At 34.5% G+C, this 25,791-nt stretch overlaps 1 protein-coding gene across 1 annotated transcript in view; it reads left to right on the top strand.

Annotated features, from left to right (window-relative positions):
* Positions 1-25,791, top strand: part of LOC118193971 (homeobox protein unc-42-like) — a 169,168-nt gene that overhangs the window by 97,893 nt on the left and 45,484 nt on the right. The gene's annotated exons all lie outside the window — the stretch shown is intronic.

Here is a 25,791-nt window from a genome sequence, read left to right as displayed (position 1 = left end):
TGGTAACACACAGAACGTTAAAAAGACGCCCCTTTGGGAGTAATACGTAATCTGAAAGCTTTTAGAATTTGGGGGGGGGGGAGAGTGTATGTATGAATTCTAAACTGCCACCCTGATCGGTATAGTAGTTAACGATGTGTCCAAATTCGAATCCCAGAGAGAGACTAGGGTGCTTAAAAACGAAAGAGCCGAAAGTATTTTGGTAGAATGAGAGACCTTCCGACCTGTCTACTTGGATGTTCTGCAGGAAAACTGGCATTCAGGTTATACAGTTTCTGCGGTCGGGAATCATCGGTGAAGTTCTAGTGTCCCATCGTACCTCTTAGAACTTAAAAATTATTCGGATGCTTCCCTCTGCTCGACTTCCGCCATGGAAATCGTCCGAAAATTAATATCTGCCTTAGCAATTGTACAAAGAAGAGATAAATGCTGGTTACATCAAATTTTCCGTAATTAAAGACCTTTCGAATGGATGAGTTTCAAACTGAAAACAGGAAACCGAAAACGAAAAATTTGTTCTTACCTCAGCTTGGATTTAATCAACAGACGAATCAGAAATCTAGGAATCAATACTTTGAAGTCTTGAAGTATTTGATCATTTGACCGTTTGAGTTCGTTTATTATTGCCAGACAGCCGAGAGGCTTCTAAGCGCCGTGACCAAATAAAACTGCAAGCTATCAACCACTTCCTTTCAATATAAAAATAATACGCTCTAAAAATGTTTCTTTCAACAGTTCTGCAGTAATTTTGTTTTTATTGGGAGTTCTGTTTTATTTATCTTCTTACATTTTACTTCCTTCCACAAAGTACTCTAAGCACGAACAATTTCGGAGACACAGTTTAATAGAAATACCCATTTTAACCGTTCCAGAATCTATTTGAATGTTTTCTTTGCTTGACATCTGTACGCATTGACTTCAAAAGAGATTTTTTTCGTGACGTCTCTCCGATACGTAAGTATATATGTATCTTGCATAACTCGAAAGCGATTAACTGGATTTTGTATGCTGAAATTTTGTATGGACCTGGTATAACGTCTATTTGTGTACCTTCCTTTTGTACTGCAATCGGCAGAACTATATATATATATGTGTGTGTAATGAAAACGTAATGTTGATGGCGTAGAACATACATCCATACTGAAGAGCAAACTTATCGGCCGAGTGAGATTAAATATTAATTTTTATTTCAATTGACATTTGTGGCCACAATTCACTTGGCACTATAATGGTGCCTATTTCCAGAATATTTACATTTTCGAAAATATTGTGATAGGAAGAAAGCGTCCTAACGGCAGCAGAGGTAGAAGGAAAAAGTGTGCAGTTATCCAATATAGGAGGTTTACCAAGAGAAAGTTTGGGTTTAGGCTGCTTATTAAGAGAAAATTTTGAGTTCTCGAAAGTTTGAGTTCGGATTCCGAATTAGCAACTTCATCAGCGATATGCAAGCCATGTGGCATAAAGTGATCTAGAAATGATGCAGTCTAGAAAAGTAATTATTTCTTTTTAGAATAGAGAGAGGAAATACTCAAATTAAATTTAGGAATTAAGAGGCTATCTCTAAATTAAATTACAAAGCTGATTTAGATATTTTTACCTTACATGTATTATATATATATAAAGAATTTTACAACTAAATTTTCACAAAGACCCAAAATTGAAATTCATAATTAATAAATTTCAAATAATTCTATAAATGAAATAGAGAATTCAGAAAATGTCAAAACTAAAACTTATCAAATAAGCAATATCCTAATTAAAAAAATTAATGAAATTAAAAAAATAATGGACATAAGACAAGAGGAATTCAATCAACTTCGTCAGGAGGAAGATCATTGAAATCAATTGAAATCTCCCTTCCACAAAAATCCTTGCTTTTCTGTATCCAAAATTAGCCGATGAACCATTTCAGTGTATTTTAATTATAATATTTCATCCCAAAATTCTTCCAATTTCCGAAGTGTTTCAAGTAATGTCAAACTTAAAAAAAAATTCGACAAATAACAAAATCTAACTTTTAATGCGGTCTCACGGTTCCTACACTTATACTTGGGAATGTTTTATACTCATAATGGAAAAATAAAATTATAAGAAGTTTGACTCCGGTACGACAAAAATTAAGCGGAATATTTTGTAGAGACATTAGGCACTTTTGGAAGCAGACAAGATGAAAAATAAGCAATCGTCTTCGCCGGGAATCGAACCACGAACATCTGGAATACCGGCCCAGCGTGCAAAACCGCTACACCACAAAGGCACGCTAAGAAAGCGGGAGAAATACCTTATATACTCCCATTTTTAAAGGGCGACTGGGGTTTCTAGGGAACCCAATCGCCAAATCCTGGGTGTGGAGAATACTCATCCAACACCCTTTTAGTTCGGGCGCTACTGTAGAGACATTAGCACTTAAAAAAAAAAAAAAAAAAAAAAAAAAAAAAAAAAGCCGGAGAGATGAAAAATGAGCAACCGCCTTCGTCGGGAATCGAACCACGGACCTCTGAAATACCGGCCCAGCGTGCAGAACCAATACACCACGAAGGCACGCTAGGAAGGCGGGAGAAATACCTTATAATTTAATTTGAAAATTTGCAATTTTTAATGTCACTTTTGACCTGCTTCGAGAGATCGATTAATTAAGTTAGAATAATTCGAGGAAATAATTTAAATGATGTGCAGCAAAAAATGTACTGTCTATAATTTATTAGGTCGTAAGTCGTGAGGTTTCCTCATCACATTTTTTCAAATAATGAAACTGTGCACTAATTTGGAAACGCTGATCTGTGAAGCTGAGGCTAAGAGTGGATCATATGTGTGTTAACAAGTGAATGCGATTAACCTTTATTGAAGAATTCGATGGTACTCTACTAAAGTGAGGTGCCTTCGTGGAAAACCTTCTAAAAGAAACTGACTCACATTTGTGTTATAAACGAGGTAAACCTCTGCAACTAGCCTGGTTAATTCTCGGGAACGAAAGATAAGTTACTAGCATTTAGTGCTCGTTACCAGGGAACGAATTTCTGAACTGCACATTCTTATCGCAATCGTGAATAAAGCCTACCCCAAGGAACAACTATTGCAGACCATTAATGATCTGCAATAGTTGTCTCTGAAAGGCGATTGCTAAATTCTTTTGTTTCAGAGAATTTTGCAGTTCGATTTGTAATCTACAAAAAAACCTTATTGCTTAAAACTTTTTGCAAGTCAATTAGAATTTCGGTGTTATTCGAAAAGATTTCTGTACTGATTAATGGAATTTAGAAATAAAATGAATACATGATAAATATTCTTCAGAACTTCGAAAAATAAACTTCTGTTTCTCCTTATAAGGTACTTCTCCCGCCCTTTTTCGCATGCCTTCGTAGTGTTGTGGTCTGCACGCTGGGCGCGTATTCAAGAGGTCTGTGGTTCGATTACCGGCGAAGGCGTTGCTCATTTTTCATGATTCCTGCTTCCATAAAAATACCTAATGTCTCTACATCGTTTCCACAAACAGAATATGAGCGAAGTCTGCAGATGAAGCTAAGAAGGCTTCTTGAAAGAAGCCACTCATGGCTTCGATACCAGTATACTCTTAAGAAATTCGTCGACCGCTAGTGGTTTGGACAATGATGGTTGTTGTCAGGTTTGACTCGGCTTTGCCCAAACCGAACTCAATAGTTATAAAGAAAGAGAGAATGAGGGACGTGAGCACTATCCCTTCACCAAACGGTTAATTAGTATAGCACCTCGTCCATCACTATCTATAGCACCCCTTCAAGTCTGTCTGATATAAGTCCACGCCCAGCGCAGGCAGTTTGTCTATTAAATTGACAATCTTTGTAACCAAATATCTCTGCTTTATGATAAATTTGCAGAAAGCCTGACTGTTGGTACTTGGCAGCTGAATATGAAAATCAGTTGTCAGTCGTTATAAAGTATTTTAGTGACATTCTTTACATTAAATGTTAATATCAGACCTATTTCTTCCAGAATATCTTCACAAAAAGCTTTCTTATATGGCTGACAATCGTTAACCGTGAATTTAACTGAAATACCAAGCTCCTTTCCTGCAGAAAGTTATTTACAAAGGCATCTGTCTTAAGACAAGCAACTCTTAATTACATGGGATTTACATGGGATATCTGGGAAAGGACCATACAACTCTGATGGTAACTGAATGATGTAACTGTAATGTTTCATCTAGATGTGCAGATGAGTGGCAGCGATGATAACATACGCAGACGTGTCATGTTATGACGATTCGTTTTCTTTTATTATTTTTAATTCGTGTAAATAAATCTTTAGTAGTAACTCGATGAGTATTTGTGACGTTAATCCATCAGGAATATCAGACTCCTGCAGAAAAGTTAACATAGACTTCCTGAGCAAGTCGGCTCTAGCAGTCGCCGAGTAGTTAAGATTGTTGAATGTTGGTAGTTCGACTCGGGTTCGAACTCAGGCAAACGAGGTAACCGCATAGTTAATTTTCACGATTTTCACCGTGAGTAACATGAATACTCAACTCATTTCTCTTAGAAAATTCTCCACGGAAGCATGCATCCTTTAAGCGGACAGCCATCGCGTGCTTTGCTATATTCAGTAACCTAACGTAATCCTAAACCTAAGCAACTTAATTCTTAGCTCCATCGAAGATTGATTAAGGCAGATAATTTTCGAAGGTTCGCTTACTTTATGTCATCTAAGATATATATAATCCTCGCTTTGCCGTTATAATCTGCTTCTGTGTAAAGTTTACGTTACTTAACTGATTATCTAATTCTTTTTATCTTTACTATCACTTCTACTTTCGTCGGCTCCCACCAGGAAAGCTGGTATATAAGAAAGGAATTCTTGAAGTTAGAGGAAGAACTGTTAGTAACGGTGCTTACACTACACAACACTTGTCGCTCCATCTCATTAGAACTACTTAGGCTTACTTTAGTTACTTAACTTACTTCACTCACTTTAGTTAGGCTTTTGCTAGCCGTGTTGCTGGCGCACTTAGAAAGTCCGAGCCAAAGCTTGGTAGGATTTATCGATAGCTTAGTACATTCAAGCGTTAAGTACTTAAATAAAAGGATGCCTGTTACTCGAGGTCAGGCAAATAGGGAGATTGTTTTGTAAGTACGAGAGGCACAATTGTTAAGTTTTAATAAAAAGGTTTGTTTAAACCTTCTTCTGTGCACAGTTTTTAAAAGACGAAGCGATAAGCCGCAAGATATTTCCCATGGAACCAAAGCTAGTGTAGTGTGTGTGAGTGATACTGTAGAGTCATTTGCTTATTTCGAAGAGGGAGAGATGAAAAATGAGCAATGCCCTCGCCGGGACTCGAACCACGGACCTCGTGAATACGCGTCGAGCGTGCTGACCACTACACCCCGAAGGGATGCTAAGAAGACAGAGAAATACCTTATAATACATACATATGTTAAAATGCTTTGCATTAAGCTCTAAATTTTTTGTGTTTATGAAAATGATTATAAATAAACTCAGGAAATTACTTCTTTCTGAAGCATAAAAATCACTTAAAGTGTTTCAGATACACTGATTTATTTTATTTGTTTTCTTGGACTCTCGTTTTAGAAGAATTCGGAACATCTATGCTTAAAACAAAGTCCGGGAATAATTTTTTCTCAGTTAGGATACCTTTAAAGTGTTAAAATGTCTGTCTTTCTCAAAAGTGTCGCTAACTAAACTAATAAGTTGCGATCCTAATTTAATCCAAAGTTATTAATTTAAGTTCATCCTAATTGAATCCAATTTAAGTTTTTCTAATCAATATAATTTAATTTATAAGCATAAACATAATTCTCTTTCTTAAAAATAAGCTTTGCTAAACAAACTAATTTGATAACAATTTCGAAATAAATTTTTTAATTTGCTAATTATCAGATTAAGGTAATCTGATAATTAGCCAATTAAACAGGAATGACAGGACAGGTATGACAGGAAACAGCTGCCCTTCTGGCAAGGAGAAGTATTTGTCTGAAGGATTCTGTAAGGAAAACTAGTTCTGCTTCTCGTAGAAAAAAAGCTACGAAAGTCCCATGCAACGAGCTCTTTCGCAAAGATAAAGAATGCGAGCTAAACTACTAGCATTCAACACAGTCATATGCTCTTGACCGCAGTTAGGATTTTGGGAAAATTCTATTTTGACGTAAGTGTTGATTCAATAGTCTTGACGCATTTTCAGGGATAAAATTGTGGTTTAAGGTGTGCATTTTCTATTATATTTTTTATGCTTATTTCATTTCTTTCAATAAGAATGTGTTTGCTGTGATATTTATGATAACTATCACTGGATCTAAATCGCTGTCATAAATATCACTGATAGGTAAGTTAAATACCTCGATGTTTTCGCAATGACTGCATATTAGAGAGTGGTAGGTAAAAGTGCTTTTTATTTTCGGCAGTGGCAACACATTGCTTTTAAATAGCCCAAACTGTTGATAAAATATAAAAGATAACAATCCTACCCTTTGCCGAATGATAACATGCTACATGCTGATGATTAAAATGTTTTACTCCTAGCAGTGGCAATACATTTCTTTCAAATCGTCAAAATTTAAGTTCACTCAAAATGTGAAATAAGTAAAATATAAATTCGAAATTTCAAATTCGGGCTTCCAGGTGCCTCTGTTCGGGTGGAGCACTATATTATTTAAAATTTCATGGCTCTAGGTAAGATCGTTTTTTCACAATGCGAGGAACATACATACTACATACATGCAGATTCTTCATTATTTAAGCTCTTTAAAAATACTACAGAATATAATATTTAGTGGCAATAATTTGAAAAATAAATTCAGTTTATAGTGAACCAACGCAAAATCCCATTTCCAGACTCATAGCCCTTTTGCGCTAATAAATTTAACTGAAGTAATTAATTTTAAATTAAAAAATGAGTAAAGGAATATTAATTAAATAGTTACTATAAATAAAGTTTTCTTAAATTAATTTTCCTCTTCTACAGCTAAAAATTGGAAAGACAGACAGATACTAGAAAGAATAAAAATTTTTAATGATAAATTTCAATAACATTCTATTCACTAATTGAATTAAAATATTTTTATTATTTACATGCTTCGCCCTTAGGCACTACAGTCCTTTGTGGAGGACTTTCCAAGAGAAACTAGCTCGTATACACGTTACACGAGGGAAAATCATGAAAATGCCCGGAATTCGCGGAATTCGAACCTCGGAACAAACTACCAGTGTTCAGTGGCTCTTACCACTCGGATACTGCTTTTATGTCACTTTAGATCTAGCATTATATAAGGTATTTTCTCCCTCATTATCGCGTGTGGTCAATGCACATGTTCGGTTAGCATTGGAGGTCTGCAATTCGAAATTTGGAGACGGAAATTGCTGTTTTTTTCCCCCTTTCGTGCTCCCAAAAATTCTAAATAACTGTACAAGAGGAGTCAGAACTAAAACATGGTGATGATAATTCGTCACCACTGGCATTGGGCGATTGGGTTCTCGCCTCCCTATTTGCTCTTTAAGAAGGGGGGAGAATATTAGATACTTTCTCACTCCTTACCGCCTACATTTATAGCGTAAGTGAAACTTTTGTCCAGCTAGCATCGCAGGTTATGAGCTCAAATTCCAGCGAACGCATTTACTGATTTGCTCATGCCTATCTCAAGCGTTCTTGTCTTCCTTTCAGTAAGTTATAGCTACAGGAAGAAGATTTAATTCAATTAGTTAAGTTCATATAGGCACACGCAGTTTTAAACATGCACTTTATGTTTATTTCAATTTTAAACTCAATTTTATTGTGTGTAAAATGCACTGCTTCAAAATTCATCTTACAGTATCGTGCAACTGTTTGCTATAGCAAATGAAATTAACTCGAAGAGAAACGTATTTGAAATAACTATTTACAATTGTAATTGAGATTTAACTTGAAGGTAAATTTATTTTCATTTCAGCCTGTTCTATTCTTTACAAAAAATAATTTCGTCTTAAATGTAACTGTGAATCTTTTAAGTTTTTTTACGGTACATAAATTGAAACACATCGCAGCTGAGTCTAAACAATAAGAAAAACAGATGTCTTTCTACTCTTAAGTTTATAATTAAAATCTCTAAGCTAAAGGTCTTTGCCGATTTAGAGAATCCCTGAAAATGTAACAACTATAACTTTCTTTTATGGAATCTCTAAAACTAGTTTTTTGTGGTATCCTAAAAATTATAATTTTCTTTTCTACAGTCTCTAAAACTGTTTTTCTAGAACCCTTAAAACTGCAATTTTTCTTGGTGCAGTTCCTAAAACTGCAGTTTTCTTTCTCAGAATTTATAATTTCATTTCTAGTTTATGTGGAACACCTAAAATTAAATTTCAATTATTCATTAAAATTTTAATAATTAAAAATTAAAATTTTCTTTTCTGGTAGCTCTGGGACTATAATTTTTGTAGAACTCCTATGATTTGAAATTTGTTCTGTACAATCTCCAGAACAAAAAATTTCATGATATCCGTAAAAATCAAAATTTTCTTTTGAGGAATTTATAATTTCTTTTCTTAACTTCTACAAAGTGTAGACTCATTGGAATTTGATGCTGGAGACATGAAAAATCAGCAATGTTCTCGCCGGGACTCGAACCTGCACCTCTGTGTGTACCGCTACACCACGAAAGCATGCTGGAAGGAGGGCAAAAATACCTTATATATCCCCCCTTTAAACGGCGACTGAGGATTAAGGGACCCAATCAACAAATCCTGATGGTGACGAGTTATTGTCTACCACATTTCGCCGGGATTCGAACTTCTCCAATACGCGCCGAGTGTGTTACCGTTACACCAAGAACGCATGCTGGAAGGAGAGAGAAAATGCCTTATAAAAGTAAAGGAAGTATTGTAATCGCGAAAAACTTCCGATATCATATTTCAATGAAAATATTCAGTTTAAACATTCGTGAACCGCTTTGGATAATTTTTTTTTTTTTTTTTTTTTTTGTGACATCTGTACTTAAGGACCGAACGAAAGACTCTTTTTTCCAAAACGGATCACAAAATGGTTTCAAAAGGGATTTTTTCAGGACGTCTGTATTTATGTGTGTATCTTGCATGACTCCAAAATGAATAACGTTGAAATTTTTAACGTTGAAAACGTTGAAATTTTGTATATGAGAATGCTGTGACAGCTAGCGCTGCATCTCCCTTTTCTATTGCAATCGGCAGAACCAAACGCAAATGAAAAATTATCTCCTAGGAAATGTGAAGTGAAATTTAGACATTAAATGTGTACTGTTGTGGAAAGTAAAAATTGGAATTTGAGATTTATTAAGCTGTAATTTTTAACTAAAATGCTAAACTAAAGAATTAAAACAAGAACATAATTGCTGATTCCATAGAAAGATTCAGACTTACGAAGGGTATACGTATAACCACCAACAATACATGAGGATGGTGTTTCGTCATTTCGCATTTCTGAACAAAATTCCTATTCCATATTTAATTTTCTATTGAATTTTATTAGATCTGAATCTTAAAAAAGTTCAGAAATGTGAAATAACTCCCGACGCTACAACAGACAGGTAACAGCAATTAATTTAAAAAAAAAATATATAGTATTTATACAGAACAATACTTAAAAATAAAAATAAATGAATAGTAAAATAAAAATCAAGATGCAAATGAAATACATAAATAAATTCCCAATAATCGCAAATGAAATACACAAATAAAATTCCAATAATCGCAAATGAAATACACAAATAAAATTCCAATAATCGCAAATGAAATACACAAATAAAATTCTAATAATCAGGCTATTTTTGCATATTAATAGGTCAGAATTAATTGTAAATTTTACTTCCTTTTTTAACCTCAAGCAAAGGCGATTTGAAGCAGGAGTACATGAAAAATGAGGAATGACCTCGCAGGGACTCGAACCCTGGATCTCCCGAATACGCGTCGAGTATGCTTCCAATTGCTCCACGAAGGCATGCGAAAAGGAGGGGAAAATATCTTATACCCCTGTTAAAGGACGATTGGGGATTACGGGACCCAATCGCCGAATTCTGATGGTGACGAATTATCGTCCACCACCTTTTAGTTCGGGCGCCACTTGTAGAGTCATCAGGATTTTTGACGTGAAAAATGTGCAGTGCCCTCGTATGGACTCGAAGCCTGAACCTCTCGAATATGCGTCATATATGCTTCCAATTACACCACGAAAACGGAAAGCAGGGAGAAAATACCTTTAGTTTATTTGTCGAAAAATTAATTGTGTCATAAAGTTTAATTGTTTTATATTTAATGATATGTAGATCAAGATATTCTATTTCTCGTTGATTTTAGTGATTTTATTAATTTTTAATCAAGAAGGGTAAAAGAGTGTCCTATGGCATCGTAATTCTTAAAAGTAATTATATCATCAGTACACTTGTAGGTGCTTGCAAAATGTTTTGAATTTGCTTAGTCAGAAAATTATTGAAACTGAAATTCTTTAGTAAACGATTATAGGTCACAAAGTTGTGTCGAGAATTTAATTCTCGTAGGAATGCCATTTAATTGCTTAAAACTTTCTTTCATTTCATTTGCATCTTGATTTTTTTCATATATTTTTAAGTATTGTTCTGTAGGAATACTACATTTGTTTTTGAAATTAATTGTCTATCAGCGTGTCGGGGATTATTTCATATTTCGGAAATTTTTAAGATTGAACTTCAGACCTGTTAAAATTACGTTTAAAATTTGAATAGCGATTTTTGTTTTTCAGAAATGCGAAATGACGAAACGCCATCCCCATGAATTGCTGATGGTTATATGTATCCCTTTGATAAATTGGGAGCTTATGCACCCCCCCCCCCAAAAAAAAAAAAATCAAATTCCGTTTTTCATGTCTCGAAGGCCCGACTTAGAATGCGTATTAGATTTATATAAAGCATTGTTCTAATTTAGATATTCACACAAAATTGGACTTTTTCTGCAGTGACATGCCAATTTTTTTCAATATTTCGATTTTACGACTCAAATTATGCCGAAATGTCAAGTTTTGTTAAAATCGCATGAGTAGTTTTTAAACAATTAGCTCGCAAAATTTTAGCTCGTCAGTGTAATTGAATTGGATATATATTTATTAATATCTCTTATTAATTAAATTTACTTGATTCCTTCTTCCAAAATTCGAAATTTATGCTTAATCCAAGTATAATTCGCACATTTTTTTATAATTTATTTTTAAAATCTGTATTTTTAAATATTTTTTATAAATTTTTCGAAAAACCTTTTGTATTATAACCTATAAAATTTTTAACATCATCTTAAAGCAGATGTATTTCTAGGCACATCTGGCAAAAAATTAGAATTTTTTATTCAAATTTATCTAAGATATATGTGAATTTACATATTGGAGCGTTTTGAAATCGAGCATCTTTTTTTTTTTTTTTTTGAGCGATAATAACGCCAAGTGTGGTTTAAGCACTTTGTTAAAATTATTTGAAAGTATGAACGATGACCTTTTTTCCCTAACTTTTTTCTACAATGGGAAAAAGAAAAGGAAAATAGGGTGCTCTAAAATTAAGAAGTTCGCCACATAAATTATTATTGACGAAAACTGAAAAATAATGAAAAAAAGTTTTGAATTTCTCCGTAAGTTTTGCACCAGATTTTACAGAGTTTAATATTTAGGCATAATTTGAGTCGTAGAATCGAAATATGGAAAAAAAAAATTGGCATGTTATTTCAGAAAAAATCCGATTTTGTATCAAAATACTTATATTACAACAATGCTATATATTAATTTAATATATATCCGTTAAGTCGTTATCCGTAAGTTATTTAAGTCGCGCTTTCGAGACATGTAAAACGTAGTTTGAATTTCGTCAACTGACTCTGTAGAACAGGAGATATAGAGCTGTACTTTTTTTTTTCTTTTTGTTATTTTTTGCGCGGTATGCGTATGTATGTATGCATCTTGCATAACTCAAAACGATTAGCTATAGGACGTTGAAATTTTATATATGGGACTGTTAATAATATGCAGTTTTATTATGGAATACTCGAAATTTGCTTGACCACAACGCAAAATTACGCATGTATGCATGTTGCTGCTACGTTTCAACAACGCTACACTTTGGTTACATAACACTTACATCCTGCTTACAACAACAGAGAACTTCTCATATATGTAAGAGTGTGTTATGTAGTCTATAATAATAAATGTTAAGAAATGTTAAGAATAGTGCCTTCAAATATTAATATAATATATTAAGATGAATAAAATTTTTAGTTGTCATTACGCATGTCAAACGTGTCACTGGAACTCTGTTGTGTAATACTCGCTAATAAATTGTATTTTGATTCTTCATCAAGTGATGTTATCAATCATTCCAAATCTACGAACAATATTTTAATTATTTATATATATTTAATATTATTTAAATAATACGACAATATTTTAAGTAGATAATATGTTACAGGTACTTACAGTAGAGGTAATTAAAGAAAAGCCCTGTATTTTTTATACAAATATTTTAACATAAAATTGGTGTCATGTACTCATTAAAAGCATAAACGCGCGCTGTAAGTGTGACATACCCTTGCATTAAATGTTATCTGCATCTAATGACGTTATCTGCAGTCGCCTTAACTTTAATTTGTTCGATTTTGTTGCCACAAACGTTGAGAAAGATTTTTCATTTATATATGTTGTTCCGTAAGACATTAAAATGTTTATAGCTGTGTGAGAAACTTCTAGGTAATCTTCATGAACCTGCAACCAAAAATTAGGAGCTACTCTTGCTCAAATTTGGATTTCAGTGTCAGAACTGTTGATACGCTGATAAGTTGCTTCCTTATTGCAGTACTCGAATGGACTTTTTATCCAATTATACTTAGCTTTGGTTTCTGGAAAATATTCTTTTGTAATTTTTTTTTTTTTTTTTTTTTCCTTTTTTGGTACTTTTCGGTTTCGCCGTCGCAAATCTCGCCAGCTTTATTGGCGATAACATAAAGTATACACATAAAATATGTTAACAAATGTTAGTTCTAAGAATTTTTTATTTTGAAGGCATAGGCATTTTAATATCGTTTAAAATTCTGTAAAAAGCCAATAAATAAAGACAATAAAGATGTAAACAAGACATTAATTTAAGAATTTACTACGATTTCGTGATTCAACATCCTGTATCGTATCACGTGACCCCAAGGGATTTCATCTCACGTAAACGACGCTAGAAAATTCTAATTCTCTCTAATTATCTACATTAATTTCAAGTTAAATCTTAATAGGGAATACAAGTTTAAATGCAAGAATTATTCAATTCGTACGAATAGCTTACTCATAAATTATGTAAAACTGCAGTGCTTTACTTCGCTAGTGCATTTTCAATAAAATTGAACCCTTGACTTTGCCTTTTCTATATTTTTGCCTTCGGGTGAGCAGTGTGATTTTATCCTAATTGACCTAATTACCGCGAATGGCCGTAGGGCATAAAATTGAATTATCTGGTAAAAAGTCTGTGTAATTGTATGCCAGTATCGGGGGAAAAAAAAAAAAAAAAAAATCAATCTGATAAGAAATGGCTGCGACTTTTTTTGAAAATGAGGCGTAAAAGGTTACCAGCGAGGATATTCTGTTTGGCATCAGTTGTACCATTATTGGCGACTTTATCGCCTGCGCCGGCGTAACATAAAAGTACCTTTTTTTAATAGAAAAAGATGCTCCTTTGTCAAATTTTTTACGCTGTCATCTAAATTCATTTTTCTTTAGCAAACTGTATAGTTTTGAAGAGCATTGCACGTCGTTCTCTTTGATATATGATAACCACATGTTAAGTTTTAAAACTAATTTACTATAATTAAAGGTATTAAATGTATTAAATTATAATTAAATGTATTTTTATATTTAATTAATAAACGCTAGTGAAATAGTTGTTTTCGTGTCCATATTACAAGGAATAATGGTTGCCAGAGGAGCCTACCTCGAAGAGAGATTGGACTTCTATTTTACACCCCCCAATTTCAAGGGAGAGCACCCCGGGGGTATCCGGGAGTCTCCCACCTCTTTCCCCTTCCACCAATCCACACGAGAGGACTTTCGGCTCGCCGCATATTTAGAGTGCCTCCATACCGCACCGACACTATACATTTACAAACATCCATGTCTTTTCCGGGATTCGAAACCTGGGCCCTTCGGTACCGTAGTAGGCTCCCTTAAGCACTAGACCGTCTGGGCGACCAGTCAACTAGTCTGAGTGCTTTATATTTTTCTTTTCGAATTTGTATTGTGACTCGTGGAATCCTTCGAATAGACTCTCGGAATTCCTGGGTTCTGAGGAATACAGTCGGAAGAAAAGTGATCTACATTGTGCCGATGTCAATTGTATTCCATGTCGACGTTATATAGTGTTCATAATAGGAACTGTCGAATAATATGTAGCACTTATTTTAGGCGTTGTGGATCCTATGAATGTAAGTCATAAGATCTTATTGGGGCCCCTTTATATAACCTTGGACTGACCTTAAAGAATTAATTTTTGTTAGATCCAAAATTATTTAACTATTTCCATAATGATGTTTCATTGTTTTCTAAAGTATTATACATGTTACGTGTGTAATATTAACAATATTTCGCGATGATTTACTATATGTTATTATTTATTTTATTAATTACATTCTGAATTATTATTTATTTTATTAATTACATTTATTGAAACGATAACAACATATTTATTTTAGGAATAAATTAAAAACATTAGAGGGTGTCTAGTATTTATGATTAATTAAAAAAAAAAACCTCAATGCATGAATTGTGCTAAAACCTTTCCTTTAAATTGAAAAGACGCGAAATTATTAAAAGAAGTAATAGTTAACTAGTTACTTCACAATTTACAAATTTGTTTCACAAAGTCTTATGGATTAATAAAATTAATATATTTATATTCGCAAAATAATGCAATTAATAAATTAGATTGTTGCTCTCTCAGTAATTTATATTTTTGGTTCTCCTTAGATGATGTAATTAGCACAGAAAGATTCATATTAGTGCTAAGAGACAGGAATTTTATTCTATAAGCCTGTATTATTAGTTTAATCATTCCTTAATACAGTCTGGGGGGAAAGAGCTTGGAAATCTTGAAAGGTCTTTCACGTATCGAATAAATTTCACCTTCCAAAATGTCAAGATAGGTAATTTTTCAGCTTCTTTAAATTTACTCAATATTCTGGGGCAACTATTTTTACTTGGAGTTTGCATCTTAAAGTCGTATCCCATATTCAAAACATTTCGAAAGAAGAGTTGTTTATACAATTTTTCTGCTTTGTCACGTGATAAAAACAGCCAGTTACAACGGATCACCTCAGGGTTACCACTAGTTCTCCATTACAAATCATAATTGATGAATCCTTCGTCCGAAACAAATAAACGGGTGATTGCCGCCTTAAATTAATGTACTTTAGATAGAACTGATGTCTGTAAACTATATTTCATTTATAGCGAATGAAAGAGGAATGATTCTGGAATCTGATATTTAAAAAAAAAAAAAAAAAAAGATAAAAAAGAAAAAAGAAAAAAAAGAAAAATTCCGTAACGAACCAGTTGTTTTAAATATAACGGAATGTTGCCTCTTTTCTTTTCAGTTTTGTTGTTGGGACTTCTGAAAACATCCGTGAATTTTAACGTAGCGACAAAGGCAGGATTCCACCTGTCAATCGTACCAGCCTTGGGCAACTTAAAGATCATAGTATGATTTTCTCATTTCCGTTCTAATTTTGAAGGAAAATCACGAGGGAGGGGACCAGGTAGAAAGGTACCCATTCATGTTTCCCTTTTTCTACCTCTCCTCTTCTATCACCAAAAGCCCGCCCATGCCGCAAAGGCAGTCACAGACAGATAAACATGTAAAGCTTTTCCGAAATTCGAACCTGAGCCAAACGCTCCGACAGCGAGTTTTGCTAAATAGCCAGAATAGCTAATATAAATAATATATTTTAATATAATGTAGTTATATATAACATAGCATAATGTAATATAATGTATTATAATAAAATTTAATGTAATAGAATATAATGCACTATAATATAATTAATATACAATAATATAACATAACAACATATAATTCATATTCTATAATTTAACAAAATATAATAAATATACAATAATATAATTAATATATAAAATAATGTAACGTAATATAATATAAGTAATATACAATAATATAATATAAATATAATGCACTATAATAATATAATGTTTTATATTATAATTCACTTTAATATATTGTATTTATTAAACAATAATATAATATGATAGAATAGAATATAATTAATATACAATAGTATAATATAATGTACCATAATATAATGTAATATAATATAATATACAATATAATATAATTAATGTACTATAATACAATATAATATGATATAATACGATATTAATAATATAATATAATGTAAATAATATGATGTAATATGATGCAGTATAATGTAATATAACATAATGAAATATAGTATATAGAATGTATTATAAAGTATTATAATATTACATTATAATATAATGTAATGAAGTATGATATAATATAATAAAAGCAATATGATATAATATAATGCAGTATAATGTAATATAGTATTATATAATGTAATATAATGCAATGCAGTGGACTGTAAAATAATACAATATAATATAATATGATATTATGCAATGCTACGTACAATGATATAATACGATAAAATATATATTGTAGTTGTGCTTCGATTGGACCAGTAAATTATCATTTAGATCTATACTGTCACTTCTCCCTTTCGTTTCCATCGAGAATGCAGATTAGTTAGACAACATATAAAATAAAGTTCTCCGATTTTAAGAGAGAGCGTTTCTGCTTCTCGAGGCCACGTTACTAGGTCAGCTAGTTCAGATAAGATTGTATTCTTCAGCCTTGCATCATAGTTGCCGATATTTAAATTATCATGCTTGTGAGAAACTTGGACCAACTTCCCTTTCAATCTTTTGTGTAGCTCTTGGCTACTAAACTCAGTTTTCAATTTATTGTTACTTACTTTACATCGCCACAGATGTTTAGTTGATTTGAAAGCACGAGTTGTGCATTTATGTTTCTATGTAAGCACGAGTTGTGCGTTTTATTTTTTTCATATTAGTTTCAATTACCAGTTATCTCTCAAATTATTTAATCGGAAAGTTTTTTTTTTAGAATTTGAACAACCGTTCTTTTGCTTCCAGTAACTCTGGTAACAGTAGCACATGTAAAAAATTAACAAATCGAAGGTGTCAGTTTCTGTAGGAAAAGTACCTTCAATATGGAATATGATCGCCTCTAGAAGCAATACAGCACATACAGCCATGTGTGATGCTTTCAATTATGCGGTCTATCAGTTCCATAGGAAGCGAGAACCATTGCTCTTGCAAAGCAGTTGCAAGCGCAACAAGGGTCTGAGGGGGCGTCTGAGAGAACCTAGACGTCTCCCTAAAGCATCTAAACGTGCTCGATAGGATTCAAGTCCGGGGATCGAGCTGGCCACTTCATGCGCATAATTGTTTCCTGTTGGAGATAATCATCTACGATGCGGGCCCTATGTGGTCTTGCGTTGTCGTACTGTAACAGAAAAGCATCACCTAATGCCCCGGCATATGGGCGCACATAAACATCAAGGATGTCATCTCTATAAATCTGACCATTCACGCTTCCCCTTGGAAAGACATAGAGGTCTGTATGTCCACCCAAAGATATGCCACCCCAAACACAGACCTATGCATCTCTTTCACGGATGTTTGACGGAGGATAACGGGTTCTAGGTACTCTCCATATCAAATAACGCGTACTATCGCTTTCTAGACTAAAGCTAGACTCATTCGTAAAGAGAACCTACCTTCATTGATCAAGCGTCCAGTGGAGATGTTGTCGTGCCCACTGAAAACGGTGCCTCCTATGGCGTGACGTGAGCGGCACACAAATGGCTGGTCGCCTCGCATACAGACCACCTTCGTGAAGCCTTCTACGCACAGTTGACGTTGACACGAACCTTCCGGTGGCTGGAGCAAGGAAGGATCTAAGAAGAGTCGGAGCAACGGTTCTATTCCTGCGTGCACATAATGCCAAATATCGGTCATCGGCGCTCGTCGTAGCAGTTGGCCGTCCTTGGCTGAACCTCCTAGATGCCGAATCTGTGGTTTGAAATTTCCTCCAAAGTCTATGAACCACAGAAGGACTCACATTTAGCCATCTGGCCCCTTCTGTTTGACTTTGTCCTGCCTCTAGTTTCCCAATGGCTCACCATCGCAGTTCTGCAGGCAAATGATGTCTGGAGGTCATCGTTACGAATTGGCTATCTCAGATTTCTGATGTCACTGTCAAAGTGAAATATGTTGGCTTGCTCTCAAACATAGACTTTTATGCTCCTTGCAGATGACGTATTCCGAAAGCAGCGCCACTGATTTGCATATCGCAGTTTTACTCAGCTACTCTTACTTGGCAACATATTCAAAGTTTACAAGGTTTGGCTTATTTTTGAGGGAGTTATCGCTATTTTTGTGATTTTTTCTTAATTTATGATAACCAGTGTATTAAACCTTACAGGCTTTCTATACAAGTTTTCAATCCATATGCTGAAAAACATTTAAATTTTATTATAACGTTGTGAGCTACGAGTTGGCGGATGTCTTTTTAAATAAATATTTCAAATTAGCGGGGAAAAAAATTGAAGCCCTAAACGTAGCTAACTGTCACAGATGATTAAGTGAAATCCCTAGCTTCCCGACCCGTATTTGTATATTGCTTTGGAACCTTTGTTTCTTCATTTCACTTCACCGACAGAGCCTTAAAAAGTCCTCCACGAGGCAATCCTCTGTGACGAACCTGCATTTATCCATGGCGGCCCGTAGAGCTAGCACAAAACATCCGATGGTTCAGTTTTCTAATGCTATTTATTATTCGTTATATTTACATATTTACAACTGTCCTATTGTTAGGTGGACTACCTTCACAGAAATCATGTTGCCTAATCAAACGACATTTCGTTTCTACTTACATGCGTTGCGCTACTGCCAAGCAGCGCCCTCTACTTCTTTCTTTACAACACTCCCCACCTGTGAACTCTTTAAGTTCACACAAACCGAATATAAAATAAACCAGTATTTCTAAATCAAACACAACATTTGAATACTCTATAAACTACATCAAATTACAAATAACAATTAAGTAATGTTTAAACACGTTAAATCAACTTATAAAATAATTACTAAATAAGAAACATTATACTAAATCAAAATTCGCAATAATTATATAAACTAAACTACATTTAGCAACAATCAATAAAGATATTCAGAAGATGATATATGTACAAACAACAAATTAGATTATTACATTGTAACACTTTACTACTAATTATGCACTTCAAGGTTGTACAGCAATTGTACTGGTCTCTTTAGATTACCTGTTTGAGTTTTAATGAGACACGAGCGAACCTGACCATCTCTGCCAGGATAAGTTTCTATTATCTTACCTAGTGTCCACAAATTCCTAGGTAAGCGGTCGTCATGTACAAGGACTACGTCATTAACATTAAACTGACTAGACACTTTAGTAGGTGGACATAAATTCACAGATCTTAAAGAAAGCAAGTAATCCTTCCTCCACCTATTCCAAAAGTGGTTTAACAAGGTTTGTTGATGTTTATACCTTTTGATCAAGGAATGTCTAGACCCAATCAAGTCTTCTCTGCTCACTCTTGTAACTGGAAGAGAAAGTAAACGTTTACCAATTAAGAAATGAGCAGGAGTTAGCGGTGAGGGTTCTGAAGGGTCATTGTAGACATACGTTATGGGTCTTGAATTAATTATAGCTTCGATTTCTACGAAGACTGTTTCTAGCTCATTCAAAGAGAGACTAGAACGTCCAACTATTTTCCTTAAACAAGTTTTGATCGTTCTAAAATGCCTTTCCCAGAACCCTCCCCACCATGCTCCTTTTTCCACAATAAACTTCCATGTTATACCGTGGGAAGAAAACAAATTTTGTACAGATGGATGTTGAATACACTTCCAAATTTTTCGCAACTCGAGATCAGCACATTTGAATGTCTTGGCATTGTCTGAATATATCGTAGAGCACAATTCACGACGAGAAATAAACCTGCGAAACGCAAGCATGAAATTCTCCACGCTCATAGAAGGGATAAGTTCTAGATGTAAAGCTCGAGTTGTAGCACATGTAAACAAAAGCAGATAATGTTTATTCTTGCTGTCCTTTGTAAAAAAGGGACCAGCATAATCCAGCCCTGTTACAGAAAATGGAGATGATTGAAGAACACGATCAGGTGGTAAAGGAGCGGTTTCCTGTGTACCGGCACGCACCTTGTATCGTTTACACAAAAAGCACTTACTTAACGTGGACTTGACGAATTGGCGTCCTTTTATGATCCAAAACTTTTCTCTAATATCGGCTAAGGTAGCTTCGACTCCAGCATGAAACAATTTGTTATGAGACTGAAAAATTACTAGTTCACTGTATCTATCTTTATAAGGTAACAGCCATGGGTGTTTTTCTTCAAAAGCAAAGTCTGAGAATTGAAGTCTGCCCTTTAAACGCAGAAGACCATGGGTATCCAATTCTGGGTTAAGTGAATAAATCGACGATGTCTTTTCTAAGCATTTTCCACTTGATAGATCTAGAATCTCTTTCGCAAAGTATTTTCGCTGTGTAACTTTTACCCAATAGAGCTCAGCTCGCGAAATTTCAACAGAGCTTAATGGACCTTTGACTTTCACTGAATTTCGTTTTATATTGTTGGCAAACCGCATAACATAAGCCGTAATTCGATACACCTTCAGCAGCCTGCTGAATCGCGTTAACTGTAGTAATGCCGAAGATTCTACGTCTTGAGCAGAAACATGAAGAGATGTTTGCTTCCTTGCTTCGTTCTGAACGCTCTTTTCGTCGATGTTGGTCTGTTGATTTATTGGCCAAACACTTTCATGTCGAGAGAGCCAGCTAGGTCCCTGTAACCAAAGAGAACTTCTCACAAGGTTAAAGGCATTTTCTCCTCGAGATAAAAGGTCAGCAGGGTTTTCACTCCCACTGCAGTGAAACCAGCATTCAGGATCCGTGAGAGACTGAATATCAGAAACTCGGTTTGATAGAAAGGGTTTCCAGTTTCTTGCACATCCCTTTATCCAGTAGATAGTAATTTGGCTATCACTCCAAAGAAACTTTTGATGACACAGTTCAGGAAACAGCTTTGTCAAATACATAGACAATTTGGCGGCTACTAAAGCAGCCATCAACTTCAAACGAGGTAAAGTCATAGTCTTGAGTGGAGCTACGCGACCCTTTGCGGTAATGAAACTGGTGCAAATAATGTTTTCTGAATCAAGGTATCTAAAGTATGCTACTGCGCCGTACGCTTTAGGGCTAGCGTCAGCAAATACATGAAGACTAACCTTAGATTTTTCACTACTACCAAAATATTTTCTCGGAAGAGAAAACTCCTCCAACACCTTTAATTCAGCTTGCCAGCGACTCCACTCCTTAATTATTTCTAATGGAAGGGTATCATCCCAGTCCACACCTAATGTCCAAATTTTTTGTAACAGAATTTTCATTTTCATCACAAAGGGTTGAAACACACCAATTGGATCGTAAACTTTGGCCACCATTTGGAGAATAGTCCTTTTTGTGGCCTCAGCACTGTCATGGGATAAATTTCCTAAAAATTCGCAATTCAACTTGATCTTATCTGCTTCAGAGTTCCAGATCATGCCCAAAAATTTTGACTCTTCAGCTGGTTCTATGTTATAAGCTTTTCCAATCCACCAGGAATTAAATTCTTTGGAATTTGACCTTAATTTTCTCAAATTCATCTCAGCGTCTTTAAAAATCTTAACCGCGTCTGAGGATAATCGACATGCATCTTCAATAGTGTCTGCACCGTAGTATAAATCGTCTACATATAACGAGGAATCTAACATTTCATAACTTTCTGGATTCGTGCTTTTATATTTTTTACTGTGGAATTTTATCGTCATCGCTAAAATTGCTGGACTACAGCAAAAACCGAATGGAAGACGTTTAAAACTTAAAACTTTATATTTTTCCTCACTATTCCCGAACCAAAGAAATTTTAAATATTCCCTATCCTTTTCTAAGATTTCTATCATCAAAAAGGCCTTAGCTAAATCTCCGCTGAAAGCAATTTCATATTTCCGAAATTTTAAAATTATGTCCAAAACCACGGGGATCAAACTAGGTCCAATGTCTAAAAAATCATTTAAGGACTTTACACCTTTAGTTCTAGAAGAGCTCGCGTCGTAAACAATCCTACACCTTGTGGTTTCCTTAGGTTTTATTATTTCCCTGTGCGGCATAAAATACGATGCCTCCGTTATTTCCTGTGAACACTTCTCAACTATACCCTCCTTCATTTGCTCTTCAATTACGGATTTATACTGCTGATAAATCTCAGGATTTCTAATAAGTCTATTTTTAAGACTTTCAAATCGTCTTAACGCTACTCCGAAATTATTTTCTAATTGCCCTGCTTCCGATTTCCATAATAAACTGACGTAGTATCCATTACCTTCTACCCGTATTTCCTTTTCAAAGCTTTGAATCATTTCTCTCACCTGGTTAGAAATCGCTGAGTCATCGGTAAGGCCCAGCAAATCTAAAGTCCATAACGATCGCAATGAATCAGTTACGCAAGAAGAAAGGTTTACTATTGCCGTGTTTTGAGATACTATTTCGCTCTCTTTATCTTGAAGGCCAACTGGGACCCATCCAAACTTAGTAGAAATCGCATAAATTTCCTTTCCTAATTGAATCTTTTCCCCCTTACCATCTTCCAGTAATAATCCACACCTATTAGAATTCCAACGCTTCTTTTACATAAACAAGCGATTCGCAATCCGCACTCATACATCATTTTTAGTGTTTGTTTTGACGGCGTGGTCATATGCGCAGCCGTTATGGCGTCAGTGACAGCTGATTTTTATTTTGTTCTTTTGCTTCGCATCCGAAACACAGAATTCGACAACCTTATATGTTTTAGGTACTGCGTATTTCATTCCGAAAGAATAAATAGACAATGTTTCTTCTCCAACAAATTTTAAGTTTAATTTCTTAACTACACTAATATGAACAAAACTTCGTGTAGCACCACAATCGAAAATTAAATTAGTTAACTCTGACTTTCCGTCATAATGAGCTAACACTGAACAGGTTTGCAATAAAGCGTTTTTATTCAATGATTTATCACAAGGAACAACAGAAAGCGTGTGTTCTTTTGGGGAGTTTTGTGTTTCATCTACTGAATTATCTCGCGAACTTTCGCACAATTCTTTTATGTTTTGATTTGAAGCCGTTCGCGCTTTGTTACGATTTGAACTACTCGTACAAAGTGACTCATGATGCGACTTAAACCCGCATTTTAAGCAGTTAGTTTTATTTCTGCACGATTTCCAAATGTGATATTTTCGAAAACAAATAAAGCATCTATTTTCAGTACGTAACTTACACAATTTTTCTTTAATGCTTTTATCACAAGAAAATGAATTATGGGACTTTTCGCAGAAGATGCATGCACGATTATCAACAGCATTGAAACTGGCAGCCGTAGGTACATTTTTGTGAATTTTTTTATAATCAGACTTAGCATGTTCGAAACGTGCAGGCAAGGTATTTCTTTTATCTCGCGTCAATAAACTCGACGCTTCACGACATTCAATTTCCCGCTTTATGAAGTCCAACAAGTCTGAAACATTAATTTCTTCATTTGGGTTTTTCCTTCGATTAAATTCCAGAACGAACTCTTCTGGAATAGCTTTTAACAATACAGGTATTAATAACTGACCAAATGAACCTTTCGTAACTCCTTGAGCTTCCAAATTCCGAACTGCAATTTCGATTTCATCATATAACCTACGTAAAGCTTTAATATTATTTGAATTCCTTACTGGTTCTAAATTTAACAGTTTGTTCACGAATTGACTAATTATTATTTCTTTTTTCCCGAATCTATCCTTTAAAGTTTTTATACTCTCATCGTAATTTTTTGCATTTAGTTCTAATGAAGATACTACATTACTCGCGGCACCTGTAAGTAATGTTTTCAAGTATGCGAATGTTTCTATCTTTCTAAGACTTTCGTTTTTGTCTATAGTGCTTTCGTAACTGTTCCAAAACTCCGTAAATTTTTCAGGATCACCTGAATATTTCTCTAAAACTAGTTTTGGAAGTTTTACCGTACTTTGTACATTTTGCAGTCTAACCAAGTTTTGTTCAGGATCTTTAATACTTATTTTATCCTCTTCCAACATTCGATTAATTCGTTTAATAGCTCGAGAACATTTTTCCTGATATTCCTCAGAACTAACTACATCCGCTTCTAGAGAATCTATCTCAATTACGGAATGAATTGCCTCGTCTAATTCTTTCAAATTACTTTTCTTTTCTATTAATAGTTCAAGCACTTCGCATAATTCATCTGTATCTTTCTTTGCTAAGCTATCCTCGACTTTCTTTAGTAGTTTAGATACTACCGTTCTCAATGCGGTTCTCTTTCGTTTTAATCTATCTAGTTCTGCCATTATATCGCGTTAATACACAAATGTACCTAAGACTGCAAATTATCAAAATTCAAATCAAACACGTTCAAAATTTAATAATAATCACGCTCTTACCTAGGGCATGGTCTGGACACATACTTCCTCGTGAAGTTCACTTTAACAAATCCAAACATTTCCGTAAGATGCACCATTGTGACGAACCTGCATTTAACCATGGCGGCCCGTAGAGCTAGCACAAAACATCCGATGGTTCAGTTTTCTAATGCTATTTATTATTCGTTATATTTACATATTTACAACTGTCCTATTGTTAGGTGGACAACCTTCACAGAAATCATGTTGCCTAATCAAACGACATTTCGTTTCTACTTACATGCGTTGCGCTACTGCCAAGCAGCGCCCTCTACTTCTTTGTTTACAACATCCTCTCTTTCCGTTTAGTGTATTAATGCCTTAGCACGCAATAAATAAATACTGTGGATGATGCCGATCGTTCTGTTTAAGCCCATTTAAGTTCGTTTATACGTTCAAAGACATGTCTTTCTTGCAAAGGACGATGAAACTGCAGTCTGGAACCTTCTGGGTAAATTGGCTGTGAGAAACAGCGAAATGTCGCCAACATGGCGATAAAATATTCAGCAAGATCCTTAAGGATTTAATTTACCCATATATAGCGTTCTTGATTTGGTTTGGTTTATATGATTACGTCAAAGCCTCGAGGGCTATGTGCCTAACGGAGGGATGCCTTCGTGGAGGACTTTCTAATGGAACCTGACTCGTATACTCGTCACACATGGGGAAAATCACGAAAACGTCCATGCAGCCAGCTCGTTCGCGGGATTTGGAACTCGGACCGAACTACCACAAATTCGATTAAACACAAAATAGAAGCAAAAATTTTTAGCCTAAGAGCAACAAATGCACAAATAACTAAGTAAAACAATACACTACAATAAAAAAAAACATCAGGATTTAAATATACATAAATATTTGCAAAAATATACTCTAGTTCTGAGAAAATAATTATTTAAAAGTGAGAGGAAGAGTTTTTTTCCACTTGAAATAAAACATTTAATTCTTGTCAAGAGAATACTTGAATTTCAAACCCTTCTCCAGATTAAAACATTAAACACATCATGTTTATTATATTTTTCCCAACTTTTAATTCTCTTACTGTCAATAAACTCATTAAAAGAATGAAAAACATTTGGTGCTCATCATATCCCATTAAACTAGTGGTTTTACTAATATACTTCTCAACATTTGCATTAAATACATTTCAT

This window comes from Stegodyphus dumicola, chromosome 1 (genome assembly GCF_044657685.1).
Source record: "Stegodyphus dumicola isolate Sdum_Otavi_A_Nest chromosome 1, ASM4465768v1".
Classification (NCBI taxonomy): domain Eukaryota; kingdom Metazoa; phylum Arthropoda; class Arachnida; order Araneae; family Eresidae; genus Stegodyphus; species Stegodyphus dumicola.
This window is presented reverse-complemented; position numbering and strand designations above follow the sequence as displayed.